Raw genomic sequence first — 17,901 nt, 5'->3', positions numbered from 1 at the left:
GAATCCCTTAGCAATTTTGAAGCCTATAACTACAGTCAGTATGCTGCGCATTCACTCCCCAGAACTTATTCATCTTCTGGTTGCAAGTTTGTCCGCTTTAATAATATCGCCCCAGTTCCCCTGATAAGGAAAATCTGTGTCCTAAGATGGCCGATGGAGCCAGCAAGAGAGGCCCAGTCCTTGCCCCGGGGCTCTTCCGGGTTCTTCTCCCGGCCCCACTTCGCGCACGCGCCCAAAGCGCCCAGTATGCGGAAGTAGAAGTGTATAAATTGCCCCCTTTGTGCTCAGGGCTCTGGCCTTTGGAGACCACTCTCCTCTGAGCCCGCCGGCATTAAATAAACCTCCTGTCCTCCAAGATCTCCGGGTGCCGCTTGGTTCTTCCATCAGGCGATCCAGTCCAGGTTCCGTAACATTTCGTTCCCTGACCGGGAAACCCAACCGCACTGGCCATTGTTGCCACCGGTTTCGGGGCAATGGCGGGGCGGTGATGGAAGGAGGGATCCTAACAGAGAAGGCGCGCTCTGCCTAATTTTCGGCAGTCTCCTGCCCCGGTCACCTTGGGCCGGCCCCGCTCTGCTGTTCCCGCCGGACTCGAGGAGACTTGGCAGGTGAGGACCCGGTCCCGACGTCGGATTCCGGTAAGGCCATGGGCCCCAGGACCCAGACAGGCCCACCCACTGGGATGGAAGGGGAGCCTGGTCACCTCCCAGAGACCTCTTAGAGGTCTCACAAGTAGGGATTCCCAGGGAGGGAATGTAATAACTTCTGGAGTGTGAATGTGTGAGTGAATGTGCAGTCCGACCCGGCTTGCTCAAGCGGACTGATTCTGTGACTCCATGGACGGGCACCCTTAAGGTCCCCAGAAGCCTATGGAGTCCGAGTGGGCCCGTCTGTGATTCCGTGGTGAACGGCATACGGTCTGTGGTGGCACTGGAATAGTTTCCGATCGTAAGTCACAACGCTGAGACCGCTATGGCTAAGCCTCACCTAAGCTCCTTCGGGACACGGCCAGACGGGCATCTGATTGGTCTCCTCACCTCAGGAGGCACCCCCACCCCCTTTGTCTGTCTCTGCACCACCACACACGGGGACATCACCATGGGGTCAGGGCAGAGTAAACCTATGGTTCTAGAGACCATGATCAAAAATTTCGAGGTCTGGCCAGATTGCCTAAGCCCAGTCGTGTGTGAAATGCTTCAGAACACTTGGTGGAGACAAAGCGGAGCAACCAAAATTGAGATCATGAGACAGGCCTGGGGGTCTGGAATTTGCGGAGGTCGGAGGACCTGGGAGTCAAGTCGGCCTTCTCTAACAAGGCAAGATCTCTAGCTATTTAGGTTCTTTAGCTTCACAGAGCAGCTTTCCCTGTCGTCTCTGGGTGGTGGGAGGTTGGGGCGAGCATCCCCCAGGGATGGGACAGGTCTCAGGTAGGGAGAGGCAGGGGACACTGGCTCTTCTGGAGAGGACTGGGGCAAAAGTCGGGGGGAGGAACCCTAGTAAAATGAAAACAGAGAAGAGGTCAGATCAAAAGCCAGGCTGCTACACTGTTGAAAGGCAGATTCCGGTTGTCTGTCCGGGGTAGGGCTGACACTGGCGATTTAGACAAGATAGCCCAGGCAATACAGATCCTGCTGGTCCACTGGCCACACTCTGAACAGCAAGGCTTAAACATTGTTTCCAAACCTCCTTTATAAGAGTCACCTGGGAGGACCTTGTTAAAAAGGCAACTATTTGGGGGATGGGGGAACCAGGTGATGGGTATTACGGAGGGCATGTGTTGTGATGAACACTGGGTGTAATACTATCAGGCCTATGCAAACCCACTGAATCAAAATGGGTGGGATGGGGGGAATATCCCAGAAACTGTGTGTTTAAAAAGCAACCCCCGGGGGCACCTAAGTGGCTCAGAAAAAAACTGTCAGACTTGGGATACGGAGCCTCATGGAAGAAGGCACAAATCTCCCAACAACAGGTCTGATACCTTGGTTTTCTCCTCACCCAAGGGAAAAGAGAACTAGGGCCAGAGAGGAAAAGGATCATCATTTCCCTGCCACAGCCCTAGACAGAAAGGGGCCTAGGAGAATTCCTGGGGACTGCAGGATTCTGCCACATCTGGATCCCTGGGTTCTCAGCAACAGCAAGACCCCTTTATGATCTCTTAGGGGGACCAGATCAAGAACCCCCTGCCTGGACTGAAAAGGGAAAAATAGCCCTCGGGTACTCACCCAGACTGTTGGACCCTGGCAACGGCCAGTTGCTTACCTGTCAAAGAAGCTGGACCCCGTGGCAGCAGTATGGCCACCATGCCTCAGGGTGCTGGCTGCCACAGTCCTACTCATCAAGGAGGTGGACAAACTTACCCTGGGGCAAGAACTTAACGTCAAGGTCCCTCATGCAGTTGTGTCCCTCATGAACACACAGGGACCCCGCTTCCTTTCCAGCTCTAGGCTAGCACAATACCAAGGGCTCCTCTGTGAAAACCCGCGGGTCACCCTCGGAACAGTAAGGACATTAAATCCAGCAACCTTTCTCCCCGTGGAAGAGGGGGAACCAGACCACGACTTCTCCGAGGTGACTGATGAAGTCTACGCGAGCCATCCAGATCTGCAGGATCAAGCCGTAAAGAATCCAGAGCTCACGCTGTTCAGCGATGGCAGCACTTACCTACAAGAGGGTGCCCGGAAAGCGGGTTGTGCAGTAACCACAACCACTGAAGTCCTAGAAGCTAAGGCATTACCAGCTGGATGGTCAGCTCAACGGGCTGAATTATATGCCTTAGTCCAAGCCCTCACCCTTGGTGAAGGCAAGCGAGTCAACATCCATACTGCCTGTCGGTACGCCTTTGCTACTGTACATATACATGGAGCCATCTACAAGGAAAGGGGCCTCCTAACTGCCGCAGGAAAAGCTATCAAGAACAAGGAGGAGATACTGAGACTCCTCGAAGCCATCTGGCTTCCAAGGGAAGTAGCAATCCTGCACTGTAAGGGACACCAGAAAGGAGACGACCCCATAGCGCGGGGAAATCGTCTGGCAGATTAGGCAGCCAAGACCGCAGCCAGTGAGGACATGTACAGAACCCCTTCCCTCACCATGGCCCTGACACCTACGGAAGAAAAAGGAATGGGCCATGGCTGAGGGGGCCACCCTGACTGAAAAGGGATGGTGGATGATGCCAGATGGGTGCATCTTTGTTCCAACAGCAACTGGAGGGCATCTAGTCAAGGAACACCACTGTCTCACTCCTCTGGGAAAAACTGCATTAGAGACCCTTCTCAAGAAGCACTACTACATCAGTCAGCTGCCAGCACTATGCCAAGCCATGAGTGAAGGATGCATAAAAATAATGCTTGGTCTGCACCACAGTCCCCACCAGGTGTCCAGAGGATGGGAGCAACCCCCTTCGAAGATCTAGAGGTAGACTTCACAGATGTGCAGCCAAGCAGAGGGTTCAAATATCTCCTAGTAAGAGTATGCACATACTCTGGGTGGGTCGAAGCCTTCCCGACCAGGACGGAGCAAAGCCGGGAAGTAGCTAAAGTCCTCTTGCAGGAGATCGTGCCCCAGTTCGGCCTGCCATTAACAATCCATAGTGACAATGGACCCACATTTGTGGCAGACATTGTATAGGTCTTGACCAAATCTCTCAACATCACCTGGAGACTCCACACTGCTTACTGGCCCCAAAGTTCAGGGAAAGGGGTTTTCGGGAGACTATGGAGTAAGGATGAACCCTGGCAAGTTGAGAACCCTATGTGAATTGGACTGGCCCACCTTTGTCAGGTGGCCTTCAGAAGGGACATTGGATGTCCCAACGATTCATCGAGTATGGCGAGTCATAACAGGAGACCGAGGATGCCCTGACCAGTTTCCGTACATTGACTCCCGGCTAGGAATTGCTCAGACCCTCCCCCCCCCCCCCCCCCCGGGGTGCGATTCGCTTGCAATAGGCAGGGACGGCCATGGTCTTAATCGCCTCATCCAGGCGACCCAAAGAAAATCAGCAAAAGCCCCAGTCTCCACAAATCCTAGCCGATGAGAGATGCAGGAACCCTAGAGGCGTGATGAAGATGGGATGGTCCAACCCGGCCATTCCATCATGTATTATCAGCCCTTCTCCACCACTGACCTCCTCAACTGGACACGTAACACCCTATCCTACTCTGAGAAACCACAGGCATGGTAGACCTTATAGAATCCCTCTTCCAGACTCACTGGCCAACCTGGGAAGACTGCCAACAGTTACTCCACACCCTGTTTAACACAGAGGAAAGGAGGAGAATAATGAAAGGTGCACGGCAGTACCTGGAAGAGCACGCACCAGCGGGAGTCATCGACCCCGCTGCCTGGGCTAACAGACACACCCGAAGAGCGCCCTGCATGGGACTTCACCACAACCGAGGGACAGGCCCACATCCACCGGTACCAGGAGGCCCTCCTCCGGGGAATCCGGGCAGGAGCTAAGAAACCCATGAACATGACTAAGGTATCCTCGGTCACTCAACAACCAGGGGAGTCCCCCAGGGACTACTACGAAAGACCATATGAAGCCTACAGGATATACACTCCATTTGACCCCGAGGCACAGGAAAGCCAACAGATGGTAAACACCTCCTTTGTGGCTCAGGCCGCCCCAGACATCAGAAAAAAACGTCAGAAACTAGAGGGTTTTGCCGGGATGAACATCACCCAGCTAACAGAGATTGCCAATAAGGTCTACATAAACAGGGAGGTCGCAGCCGAACAGGAAGCCAACAAAAAGATGAAAAAGAAAGTCAGCCTCCTTGCCGCCGCCCTGAAAGAAAAAGACAACACAAAGACGGGGAGACCCCAACCACCAAAAGGGCGGAAGCCCAGAACCCCCTTGGCAAGGAATCAGTGTGCCTACTGTAAAGAGAAAGGGCATTGGAAAAAACAAATGCCCAGTCACTATATGGAAGACCCCCGAGAGGAGGACCTCATAGGCCTTGCGGGAATGGACTCAGACTGAGGGGGACTGGGCTCTTAACTCCTTTGCCCCCATGAGCCTATGGTCAGAATGAAGGTGGGGGGCCAACCAGTGACTTTTATGGTTGATACTGGGGCCAAGCACTCTGTTGTCACCTCCCCAGTGGCCCCTTTCAGCAAAAGGACTGTGACCATCCTTGGGGCCACCGGGACACGGGCGATACAACAGCCCTTTTGCCAGTCTCTCCGGTGTGAACTCAGGGGCCACAAGGTCTGACATGAATTTCTTTATCTGCCTGATTGCCCCATCCCTCTCCTGGGCCAAGACATACTCTCCAAGCTTAGGGCTCAGATAACCTTTGAGCCTGCTGGACACACTAGCCTCTGATTCAACCCAAGGCAAGAGGAGACGGGGTCTCTGAACCGTAGAGCGAATGAATCGCACCATCAAGGGAACCTTAGCAAAGTTTTGTCAGGAGACTAACTTCCATGGCCGGATCTGCTACCCCTAGCTCTCCTGTGTGCTCACTGCACACCCAGGACATTAGGTTTCTCCCCATTCGAATTAATATATGGACAGCCTCCCCTGTGCTTGGGAAGCCTTCCAGGAAACTGGCATAAGGTTGGAGATAAAGGGATAAAGGAGCAGCTTCAGGCCCTGGAGCCACCCTAAATAAATTACAAAAGTACACCTTTGAGAGGGCCCCAATCTCCTTAGGGTCTCAGGTACACTCCTTCCAGACAGGGGACTCAGTTTGGGTCAAAGATTGGAAAGCTCATCATTCGGCCGAGGAGCCTTGCCAATGGAGAGTCCAGCCAGACTTCATGAACCCACTCCGGCTTCGGTGTGATTTCCCTCATCTTGGGAGTCGGACTCCACACTGTTACCCCTCCTGACTGGACTTTCCCCCAGAGGCTTCTACCTAAGGTCATAGATCCCACTTTTACTGGCCCTCTGCTGTCTACTCCTGAGCGCATTTCACCATGGTTTTCCTGGCCCCAGTCAGTCCTGGTCTTCTGCTACCTGGTGTGCTGTTAAGTTTATGATTAAGTCCGTGTTCGCCCCAAGCCTTGCAGTCAACCCTCAGAGTCAAACAGAATGATGCCCTCTAAACTAGGTGTTTAAAGGGGCATCAAAGGGGGGAATGATAAGGAAAATCTGTGTCCTAAAATGGCCGATGGAGCCAGCGAGAAAGGCCCAGTCCTTGCCCCGGGGCTCTTCCGGGTTCTTCTCCCGGCCCCACTTCGCGCACGCGCCCAAAGCGCCCAGTATGCGGAAGTAGAAGTGTATAAATTGCCCCCTTTGTGCTCAGGGCTCTGGCCTTTGGAGACCACTCTCCTCTGAGCCCGCCGGCATTAAATAAACCTCCTGTCCTCCAAGATCTCCGGGTGCCGCTTGGTTCTTCCATCAGGCGATCCAGTCCAGGTTCCGTAACATTTCGTTCCCTGACCGGGAAACCCAACCGCACTGGCCATTGTTGCCACCGGTTTCGGGGCAATGGCGGGGCGGTGATGGAAGGAGGGATCCTAACAGAGAAGGCGCGCTCTGCCTAATTTTCGGCAGTCTCCTGCCCCGGTCACCTTGGGCCGGCCCCGCTCTGCTGTTCCCGCCGGACTCGAGGAGACTTGGCAGGTGAGGACCCGGTCCCGACGTCGGATTCCGGTAAGGCCATGGGCCCCAGGACCCAGACAGGCCCACCCACTGGGATGGAAGGGGAGCCTGGTCACCTCCCAGAGACCTCTTAGAGGTCTCACAAGTAGGGATTCCCAGGGAGGGAATGTAATAACTTCTGGAGTGTGAATGTGTGAGTGAATGTGCAGTCCGACCCGGCTTGCTCAAGCGGACTGATTCTGTGACTCCATGGACGGGCACCCTTAAGGTCCCCAGAAGCCTATGGAGTCCGAGTGGGCCCGTCTGTGATTCCGTGGTGAACGGCATACGGTCTGTGGTGGCACTGGAATAGTTTCCGATCGTAAGTCACAACGCTGAGACCGCTATGGCTAAGCCTCACCTAAGCTCCTTCGGGACACGGCCAGACGGGCATCTGATTGGTCTCCTCACCTCAGGAGGCACCCCCACCCCCTTTGTCTGTCTCTGCACCACCACACACGGGGACATCACCATGGGGTCAGGGCAGAGTAAACCTATGGTTCTAGAGACCATGATCAAAAATTTCGAGGTCTGGCCAGATTGCCTAAGCCCAGTCGTGTGTGAAATGCTTCAGAACACTTGGTGGAGACAAAGCGGAGCAACCAAAATTGAGATCATGAGACAGGCCTGGGGGTCTGGAATTTGCGGAGGTCGGAGGACCTGGGAGTCAAGTCGGCCTTCTCTAACAAGGCAAGATCTCTAGCTATTTAGGTTCTTTAGCTTCACAGAGCAGCTTTCCCTGTCGTCTCTGGGTGGTGGGAGGTTGGGGCGAGCATCCCCCAGGGATGGGACAGGTCTCAGGTAGGGAGAGGCAGGGGACACTGGCTCTTCTGGAGAGGACTGGGGCAAAAGTCGGGGGGAGGAACCCTAGTAAAATGAAAACAGAGAAGAGGTCAGATCAAAAGCCAGGCTGCTACACTGTTGAAAGGCAGATTCCGGTTGTCTGTCCGGGGTAGGGCTGACACTGGCGATTTAGACAAGATAGCCCAGGCAATACAGATCCTGCTGGTCCACTGGCCACACTCTGAACAGCAAGGCTTAAACATTGTTTCCAAACCTCCTTTATAAGAGTCACCTGGGAGGACCTTGTTAAAAAGGCAACTATTTGGGGGATGGGGGAACCAGGTGATGGGTATTACGGAGGGCATGTGTTGTGATGAACACTGGGTGTAATACTATCAGGCCTATGCAAACCCACTGAATCAAAATGGGTGGGATGGGGGGAATATCCCAGAAACTGTGTGTTTAAAAAGCAACCCCCGGGGGCACCTAAGTGGCTCAGAAAAAAACTGTCAGACTTGGGATACGGAGCCTCATGGAAGAAGGCACAAATCTCCCAACAACAGGTCTGATACCTTGGTTTTCTCCTCACCCAAGGGAAAAGAGAACTAGGGCCAGAGAGGAAAAGGATCATCATTTCCCTGCCACAGCCCTAGACAGAAAGGGGCCTAGGAGAATTCCTGGGGACTGCAGGATTCTGCCACATCTGGATCCCTGGGTTCTCAGCAACAGCAAGACCCCTTTATGATCTCTTAGGGGGACCAGATCAAGAACCCCCTGCCTGGACTGAAAAGGGAAAAATAGCCCTCGGGTACTCACCCAGACTGTTGGACCCTGGCAACGGCCAGTTGCTTACCTGTCAAAGAAGCTGGACCCCGTGGCAGCAGTATGGCCACCATGCCTCAGGGTGCTGGCTGCCACAGTCCTACTCATCAAGGAGGTGGACAAACTTACCCTGGGGCAAGAACTTAACGTCAAGGTCCCTCATGCAGTTGTGTCCCTCATGAACACACAGGGACCCCGCTTCCTTTCCAGCTCTAGGCTAGCACAATACCAAGGGCTCCTCTGTGAAAACCCGCGGGTCACCCTCGGAACAGTAAGGACATTAAATCCAGCAACCTTTCTCCCCGTGGAAGAGGGGGAACCAGACCACGACTTCTCCGAGGTGACTGATGAAGTCTACGCGAGCCATCCAGATCTGCAGGATCAAGCCGTAAAGAATCCAGAGCTCACGCTGTTCAGCGATGGCAGCACTTACCTACAAGAGGGTGCCCGGAAAGCGGGTTGTGCAGTAACCACAACCACTGAAGTCCTAGAAGCTAAGGCATTACCAGCTGGATGGTCAGCTCAACGGGCTGAATTATATGCCTTAGTCCAAGCCCTCACCCTTGGTGAAGGCAAGCGAGTCAACATCCATACTGCCTGTCGGTACGCCTTTGCTACTGTACATATACATGGAGCCATCTACAAGGAAAGGGGCCTCCTAACTGCCGCAGGAAAAGCTATCAAGAACAAGGAGGAGATACTGAGACTCCTCGAAGCCATCTGGCTTCCAAGGGAAGTAGCAATCCTGCACTGTAAGGGACACCAGAAAGGAGACGACCCCATAGCGCGGGGAAATCGTCTGGCAGATTAGGCAGCCAAGACCGCAGCCAGTGAGGACATGTACAGAACCCCTTCCCTCACCATGGCCCTGACACCTACGGAAGAAAAAGGAATGGGCCATGGCTGAGGGGGCCACCCTGACTGAAAAGGGATGGTGGATGATGCCAGATGGGTGCATCTTTGTTCCAACAGCAACTGGAGGGCATCTAGTCAAGGAACACCACTGTCTCACTCCTCTGGGAAAAACTGCATTAGAGACCCTTCTCAAGAAGCACTACTACATCAGTCAGCTGCCAGCACTATGCCAAGCCATGAGTGAAGGATGCATAAAAATAATGCTTGGTCTGCACCACAGTCCCCACCAGGTGTCCAGAGGATGGGAGCAACCCCCTTCGAAGATCTAGAGGTAGACTTCACAGATGTGCAGCCAAGCAGAGGGTTCAAATATCTCCTAGTAAGAGTATGCACATACTCTGGGTGGGTCGAAGCCTTCCCGACCAGGACGGAGCAAAGCCGGGAAGTAGCTAAAGTCCTCTTGCAGGAGATCGTGCCCCAGTTCGGCCTGCCATTAACAATCCATAGTGACAATGGACCCACATTTGTGGCAGACATTGTATAGGTCTTGACCAAATCTCTCAACATCACCTGGAGACTCCACACTGCTTACTGGCCCCAAAGTTCAGGGAAAGGGGTTTTCGGGAGACTATGGAGTAAGGATGAACCCTGGCAAGTTGAGAACCCTATGTGAATTGGACTGGCCCACCTTTGTCAGGTGGCCTTCAGAAGGGACATTGGATGTCCCAACGATTCATCGAGTATGGCGAGTCATAACAGGAGACCGAGGATGCCCTGACCAGTTTCCGTACATTGACTCCCGGCTAGGAATTGCTCAGACCCTCCCCCCCCCCCCCCCCCCGGGGTGCGATTCGCTTGCAATAGGCAGGGACGGCCATGGTCTTAATCGCCTCATCCAGGCGACCCAAAGAAAATCAGCAAAAGCCCCAGTCTCCACAAATCCTAGCCGATGAGAGATGCAGGAACCCTAGAGGCGTGATGAAGATGGGATGGTCCAACCCGGCCATTCCATCATGTATTATCAGCCCTTCTCCACCACTGACCTCCTCAACTGGACACGTAACACCCTATCCTACTCTGAGAAACCACAGGCATGGTAGACCTTATAGAATCCCTCTTCCAGACTCACTGGCCAACCTGGGAAGACTGCCAACAGTTACTCCACACCCTGTTTAACACAGAGGAAAGGAGGAGAATAATGAAAGGTGCACGGCAGTACCTGGAAGAGCACGCACCAGCGGGAGTCATCGACCCCGCTGCCTGGGCTAACAGACACACCCGAAGAGCGCCCTGCATGGGACTTCACCACAACCGAGGGACAGGCCCACATCCACCGGTACCAGGAGGCCCTCCTCCGGGGAATCCGGGCAGGAGCTAAGAAACCCATGAACATGACTAAGGTATCCTCGGTCACTCAACAACCAGGGGAGTCCCCCAGGGACTACTACGAAAGACCATATGAAGCCTACAGGATATACACTCCATTTGACCCCGAGGCACAGGAAAGCCAACAGATGGTAAACACCTCCTTTGTGGCTCAGGCCGCCCCAGACATCAGAAAAAAACGTCAGAAACTAGAGGGTTTTGCCGGGATGAACATCACCCAGCTAACAGAGATTGCCAATAAGGTCTACATAAACAGGGAGGTCGCAGCCGAACAGGAAGCCAACAAAAAGATGAAAAAGAAAGTCAGCCTCCTTGCCGCCGCCCTGAAAGAAAAAGACAACACAAAGACGGGGAGACCCCAACCACCAAAAGGGCGGAAGCCCAGAACCCCCTTGGCAAGGAATCAGTGTGCCTACTGTAAAGAGAAAGGGCATTGGAAAAAACAAATGCCCAGTCACTATATGGAAGACCCCCGAGAGGAGGACCTCATAGGCCTTGCGGGAATGGACTCAGACTGAGGGGGACTGGGCTCTTAACTCCTTTGCCCCCATGAGCCTATGGTCAGAATGAAGGTGGGGGGCCAACCAGTGACTTTTATGGTTGATACTGGGGCCAAGCACTCTGTTGTCACCTCCCCAGTGGCCCCTTTCAGCAAAAGGACTGTGACCATCCTTGGGGCCACCGGGACACGGGCGATACAACAGCCCTTTTGCCAGTCTCTCCGGTGTGAACTCAGGGGCCACAAGGTCTGACATGAATTTCTTTATCTGCCTGATTGCCCCATCCCTCTCCTGGGCCAAGACATACTCTCCAAGCTTAGGGCTCAGATAACCTTTGAGCCTGCTGGACACACTAGCCTCTGATTCAACCCAAGGCAAGAGGAGACGGGGTCTCTGAACCGTAGAGCGAATGAATCGCACCATCAAGGGAACCTTAGCAAAGTTTTGTCAGGAGACTAACTTCCATGGCCGGATCTGCTACCCCTAGCTCTCCTGTGTGCTCACTGCACACCCAGGACATTAGGTTTCTCCCCATTCGAATTAATATATGGACAGCCTCCCCTGTGCTTGGGAAGCCTTCCAGGAAACTGGCATAAGGTTGGAGATAAAGGGATAAAGGAGCAGCTTCAGGCCCTGGAGCCACCCTAAATAAATTACAAAAGTACACCTTTGAGAGGGCCCCAATCTCCTTAGGGTCTCAGGTACACTCCTTCCAGACAGGGGACTCAGTTTGGGTCAAAGATTGGAAAGCTCATCATTCGGCCGAGGAGCCTTGCCAATGGAGAGTCCAGCCAGACTTCATGAACCCACTCCGGCTTCGGTGTGATTTCCCTCATCTTGGGAGTCGGACTCCACACTGTTACCCCTCCTGACTGGACTTTCCCCCAGAGGCTTCTACCTAAGGTCATAGATCCCACTTTTACTGGCCCTCTGCTGTCTACTCCTGAGCGCATTTCACCATGGTTTTCCTGGCCCCAGTCAGTCCTGGTCTTCTGCTACCTGGTGTGCTGTTAAGTTTATGATTAAGTCCGTGTTCGCCCCAAGCCTTGCAGTCAACCCTCAGAGTCAAACAGAATGATGCCCTCTAAACTAGGTGTTTAAAGGGGCATCAAAGGGGGGAATGATAAGGAAAATCTGTGTCCTAAAATGGCCGATGGAGCCAGCGAGAAAGGCCCAGTCCTTGCCCCGGGGCTCTTCCGGGTTCTTCTCCCTGCCCCACTTCGCGCATGCGCCCAAAGTGCCCAGTATGCGGAAGTAGAAGTGTATAAATTGCCCCCTTTATTTGTGCTCGGGGCTCTGGCCTTTGGAGACCACTCTCCTCTGAGCCCGCCGGCATTAAATAAACCTCCTGTCCTCCAAGATCTCCGGGTGCTGCTTGGTTCTTCCGTCGGGCGATCCAGTCCAGGTTCTGTAACACCCCCAGCAGGGGAAGAGGTGTCTGGGATGTCAGCTCCTCTTTGACTTCCCTCCTCCAGTTAGAATCAGGCCAGCTACATTTTACCCCCCCACCACAGGGCCCTACACAGTGAAAATGCCAGCAACACCTTGAAGATTATTAGGAGGAGGTAGGAATCCAAAGTAAGTGGCATCCAGATCATGTCTGTATTTTGTGCAGTGCATTTTTTTTCATAATTTACTGGCTATTCCGAAAAAAAGAAAGCCTCTCTCTCTCTGTTTCTTTGTCTGTCTGTCTCTGTGTGTGTATGTGTGTGTTGAGAGGGGCAGTCACTATGCTTAGTGAGAGTGCTGTTTCAAAAACTTACTTATTGCCACAGATGTCCATGTCTGAAAAGTCAAAGCTCTGCACAGTTTATGGCACAAAAATGAGATTTGACCTGCATTTGCCAATATTAAACAGTTGTATTTCCTATAGATTTTACTAAAAATGCCCTAAAGTTATTTCTAGGACTTGACAATAAGTGTAGATTCCCAATTAGTCAATAGAAGGGAAAGGGGGATTTTTAGTGGGTCAGAAACATGACATTATCTTTAAAAAAAAAAAAAAAAAAAAGATTTGTTTGACAGAGAGCACAAGCTGGGGAAGGGGCAGAGGAAGAGGGAGAAACAGGCTCCCCACCCAGCAGGGAGTCAGATCCTAGAACCATGGGATCATGACCTGAGCCGAACACAGATGCTGAACCGACTGAGCCACCCAGGCGCCCCAAAACATGACATTATCTTAACATGGACTGACTTTTTAAGTCTTGGAAAGTTAAATAGATCTTTTGATGTGCACATACTGGTGTGTTCTGCAGTGTCACTCAAATGCTGGACAGCTTTCTTCACACCACTCCGTTTAGATAAGAGAACCTAATTCTGCACTGCATCTCCATCACACTCTGCTACAAAGTGCGGCCACAGGAGAGCCAGGGTTGTGTGGAAAGGCCGTGGTCTCCCCTAGCCTCCCTGTGGGGAAGGGAGTGTTGGCGCCCAGGTCCTGTCTTCTCTGACCCTGGAGCCAGCCATGGGAGGAGTCTGCCCAACCACTGTTGCTGGGGTCACCTTTACCTGTATATTGGTTGAGACTTCCAGAAATTACCATTGCCCAGTTTCCTGTTCTTCCTCTACTTCCTTGGCCGCTCCTTCTCAGGCTCCCATTCCAACTTCATCTCTTCCCAAGCCAGAAATGTTGGCACCCTTCCAGACTCAATCCTAGGCTCTCTTTACATATTTAGCTGCTATGTTGCTCGAGACATACCAGTTTTTTTACACTTGTTTCTTGAGCTGTGTCCCTCTTCAGCCCCTTGGAAATGCTTTCATCTCCACTCCCTCCTTTCCTGATAATAATATTGCCATTTCTGTTTTTTATGGCGTTGGCTTGCTATCTCTCATTTCTTATAAGTGATCATATAGTTCGGTTTGTTTTTGTTTTAAGCTCATTTGGACATTTCTGGTCATTTGCATTTACCGAAATGACTGATATGTTTGATTTTATTGTTCCATATTGTATTCATGTTATATCATTTTATTTTTGATGGTTCTTTTCCTTTTCTTTTGCTTTTATGATGTTGCTATCCATTCCATTTTTTTGTCCTTGCTAATTTGGACATTCCTTTGTACTTTTCCATTCTTTTAATGGCAATTTATTCTCTGGCATTCTTTTTTTTTTTTTTTAAGCTCTTGTTAGCATTTAATGAACTCCCTCCCAAAACGTGGCTTCAAGCTACTAGAAGGCAGGCGTCCCCAACATCCTTAGTCTTCTCCTCTGCTCTTCTACTGAAGAATTTGGCCTTCATGATGACAGGCTGTTTTGGGAGTTTTCCCTTTCCCAAAACTTTGTAGTAGCCTGATTGCACCACATCAATGATAGGAGCAGCTCCAGTCTTGTTTTTGGCGGCATTTACCCATGTCTGCTCACCGACTAAGGTCCACAGTTTATCAAGGTTGACAGTTGGGCAGAAGCTCTGGTTCCTCTTTAAGTGGTAATGTCTCATACCAACTTTTCCAAAGTAACCTGGGTGATATTTGTCGAAGTTGATCCTGTGGTGATGCATGCCACCAGCATTACCTTGGCCTCCTGAGTGCTGCCGGTGCTTGCCGATGCGGCCGTGGCCGTGGCTTATGTGGCCCCGAAGTTTCCAGGCCTCAGTCTGGATGGCATGTCGGCAGCCCAGACGGAAAAAAGAAGTATTCTCTGGTATTCTTAATTGACTATTTTGTTAACATTATTTGAAAACAAGACCCCTCAACTCTTTTCTCACTAAGACAGTTTATTTTTCCTTGCATCCCCTACTCCAGTAAGATGCGATTGTTAGACTATTTTAACTTCCCTTCCCTCTCTGGCCCCAGTTGAGAAATTTCAAATGTTCTTTCTCCATTCTGCCTCCATGTTCACCACATCGATGCCTAGGTGACTCCAAAATAGTTTAGTTCTAGATTATTATTAAAATTACCATTCCAGCAGCTTCTTTTAAGAATACTTACCTAAAAAAAAAAATCCTTATCTAGTACTCATATTATGTATTCCAAGAGGTTTGTTTATGATTTTTTTTTTAAGATTTTATTTATTTATCTGACAGAGACAGCGAGAGAGGGAACACAAGCAGGGGGAGTGGGAGAGGGAGAAGCAGGCTTCCCGCTGAGCAGGGAGCCCAATGCGGGGCTCGATCCCAGGACCCTGGGATCATGACCTGAGCTGAAGGCAGACGCTTAACGACTGAGCCACCCAGGCACCCCTATGATTGATTTAGATGAAAACATATTATTACTTATTTGCAGACATCCAATCATTATCCATTTAAACTTTAGCACTTGAGGCCTCTGTTTCTGTTTATTCGTCATTTGGTTAGTATGATTTAAGTATTTTCCTCAAATAGGTCATGTGGTTGTTAACATTTTTTAATTCTTAAAAAATGAAAAAAAAATTTTGTTTACTGATGAATGAAATCCTGGCTGGATATGAGGTTCTGGGGTGATAGTCCTGTACTCTCAGAAGTCTCTAGATGTTATTTCAACATCCTCTGTCTTCTAGGACTTCGAATGTTGTATAAGAGAAGTTCAATACTTGTCTTATTTTCTATTTATAGAAAATTTACTCTTTCTGAGTGGAAACTTAAGATTTATCTTTCATTCTAGAGATTTAGAATTCCACCAAGGTATGTCTAAGTCTGTATATCAGCCATTGCCAGAATGATGCTCTGGAACAAACTACCACAAAAGTCTCATCGGCATTAAATTATAATTATTGGTTACTCACACATCTGTAAATCTAGGCTGGGCTTGACTCTAACATTCAGGTTGGTTCCAGGCCACTTGATGTATTTCTCATCCTTTTTAAAAAAAAAAAAAAAAAAGATTTTATTTATTTAATTGACAGAGAGAGAAAGACAGCGAGAGCAGGAACACAAGCAGGGGCAGTGGGAGAGGTAGAAGCAGGCTTCCCGCGGAGCAGGGAGCCCGATGCGGGGCTCGATCCCAGGACCCTGGGATCATGACCTGAGCCGAAGGCAGTAGCTTAACAAACTGAGTCACCCAGGCGCCCCTCTCATCCTCCTTGAGTCAGGAGCGTCCCAGAGCGTGCTCTCATGGCAGAAAGCAGAACAGGAGGATGTGAAAATAAGGGAAGCCTCGTTTAAAATGGCACTGGGAAGCCCTGAAGGGGGAGCTCTTGGTGCACCTGGCTGACATGTGACTCTTGATCTTGGCGTTGTGAGTTCAAGCCCCACGTTGGGTGTAGAGATCCCTTAAATAAATAAACTTAAGAAAAATTCCAACCACCATTAAAAAAAAAAAAAAACTAAGAAAAGCTGACCTTCCCTTCATCTCCTTGGACTTACCTAGGGTTCACCATCACTTGTATGTCCCAAAGTGCAATTGCTCTGTTATTCCTCAATAAACTCATTTGACTAGTAAAATAACTGGCTTTTTTATTTTTGAGGTTGACAACGGTGAGCCCCCTGTGCAGGGAAAATTCAGGCTTCTGCTTGTATTATGTCCATTGGCCCACATGAAGCACATAACCAACCCCAAGTCAGGAGCTTGGGAAGTACAATCTGCTCATCTGTGTTAGATGAAGGGGAGGGAATCGGTACTTGTTGCACCAGAACTTAATCAACTATAATTTGTTTCTAGATCACCTACTAAGATTCTCATGGAACCTACTGGGAACTTGGCATACTTCTTCAGCCTGCAAACTTGGGCCTTTGTTTTGTTCCAGGGAATTTTCATTTATTATTTGCTTCATTATGCTTCTCCTTCACCAGTTCCCTTTCCTTCTTCATGGCCTGCTTTTGCTTGTTATGTCTCCTAGATCTATCCTCCACCAAGACTCTTACCTTTTCCCTGTAAGTTCCACTTTTTTGTCTTTTTGAGATATTATGCTTTGAGGTATTTCTTCCCTTCACCCAGATTACTGACTCTGGCTGCCAGAGTAGCCATCCTCTCCTTTAATTCATCTGATCTATCTTTAAGTTTCAAACCACAGCATCTGGTTTCACAGAGTTTGTACGTGTGGGAAGAGGTGTGCGTGCACAGGATGACCAACTTAGCCTGGTTTGCCCAGCACTGTCCTGGTTTTAGCACTGAAAGTCTCACATCCCTGGAACTCCCTCAATCCCAGGCAAACTGGGACAATTGGTCACCCGAATGCTGTACTTGAATCTCTTTAAATCCTAGTTTTATTTTTTATTTGTTATCCGTCTTCTCTGACAATTCTGTTTTTGCTGGGCGCCTGCCCTGTTTGATCTTTCTCCTTCTGGCTGCTTGTAAATTCTAAGATGTCTGGTTATTTTTTTCTTTATCTACTGTACTGAGACCATTTGGGTCTCGCCTGTCCTATACCAGGGCTTGAAACAAATTCAGTCATTAGCTTTCTTGGGAGAGAGAAAAACTTACAACACCAGGGTAGCAAGAGAAGAGAAGGCATGGGTCCCTTTGCTCCTGTCATGCATTCGAGGAGACTACCTGTGCCCCCATACCTTCCTGGATACACGGTGTGGGGCCACATTCCAGTAGAGGGACCCGAGCCCTTATTGCTCTCCTTTTGAACAAACATGAGAAAACAACCTTGTCAAGGAAGGGACACACAAATTGCTTGGGTGCCACGCAGTCTGGAGCTGGACACGAGATATTTAAAGAAGTTGTCTGGGAATTCCAGCTCTGGCACCTGAGGTCTGTTGGGAGACACTTTTCCATGGGTTTCTCTTGTTTCTGCACATCTTGTGAGCAGAAACACTGATAGCTTTTATTCTGAGCTAACTTTCCAAGAAAGTTTGTAGAGTGAACAGCCTTAGGAGATAGAGAGCACGTCTCCATATGGAGCCAAAGAAAAATGTGTTTGTTGACGGTATAATAATGTCTCCCTTTAGGGCAAAAACTGGGCAGGTTTGCTTGCAGCCCTCTTTAAGAGACTGGTATTTCCTAAGCTTGGTTCCTCCCCTGCGACACACCTCCACTGAACGTGCAGCATCCACTTGGGCCCACCTCTGTGTTGCCCCAGTGGGACGTGGGGGGGTAAGA

At 50.5% G+C, this 17,901-nt stretch overlaps 1 long non-coding RNA gene and 1 pseudogene across 3 annotated transcripts in view; both read right to left on the bottom strand.

Moving 5' to 3' along the window:
- Positions 1 to 17,901, bottom strand: part of LOC118533319 (uncharacterized) — a 28,526-nt gene that overhangs the window by 6,275 nt on the left and 4,350 nt on the right. For all 3 annotated transcript variants that reach the window (XR_013444723.1, XR_013444724.1, XR_013444725.1), the window contains exon 5: positions 15,641 to 15,713. This is a non-coding gene — a long non-coding RNA (uncharacterized LOC118533319). The remainder of the gene's footprint in view (positions 1 to 15,640; positions 15,714 to 17,901) is intronic.
- On the bottom strand, positions 13,998 to 14,600 carry LOC118533317 (large ribosomal subunit protein uL15 pseudogene; annotated as a pseudogene).

Source organism: Halichoerus grypus, chromosome X (genome assembly GCF_964656455.1).
Source record: "Halichoerus grypus chromosome X, mHalGry1.hap1.1, whole genome shotgun sequence".
In the NCBI taxonomy this organism is placed as follows: domain Eukaryota; kingdom Metazoa; phylum Chordata; class Mammalia; order Carnivora; family Phocidae; genus Halichoerus; species Halichoerus grypus.
This window is presented reverse-complemented; position numbering and strand designations above follow the sequence as displayed.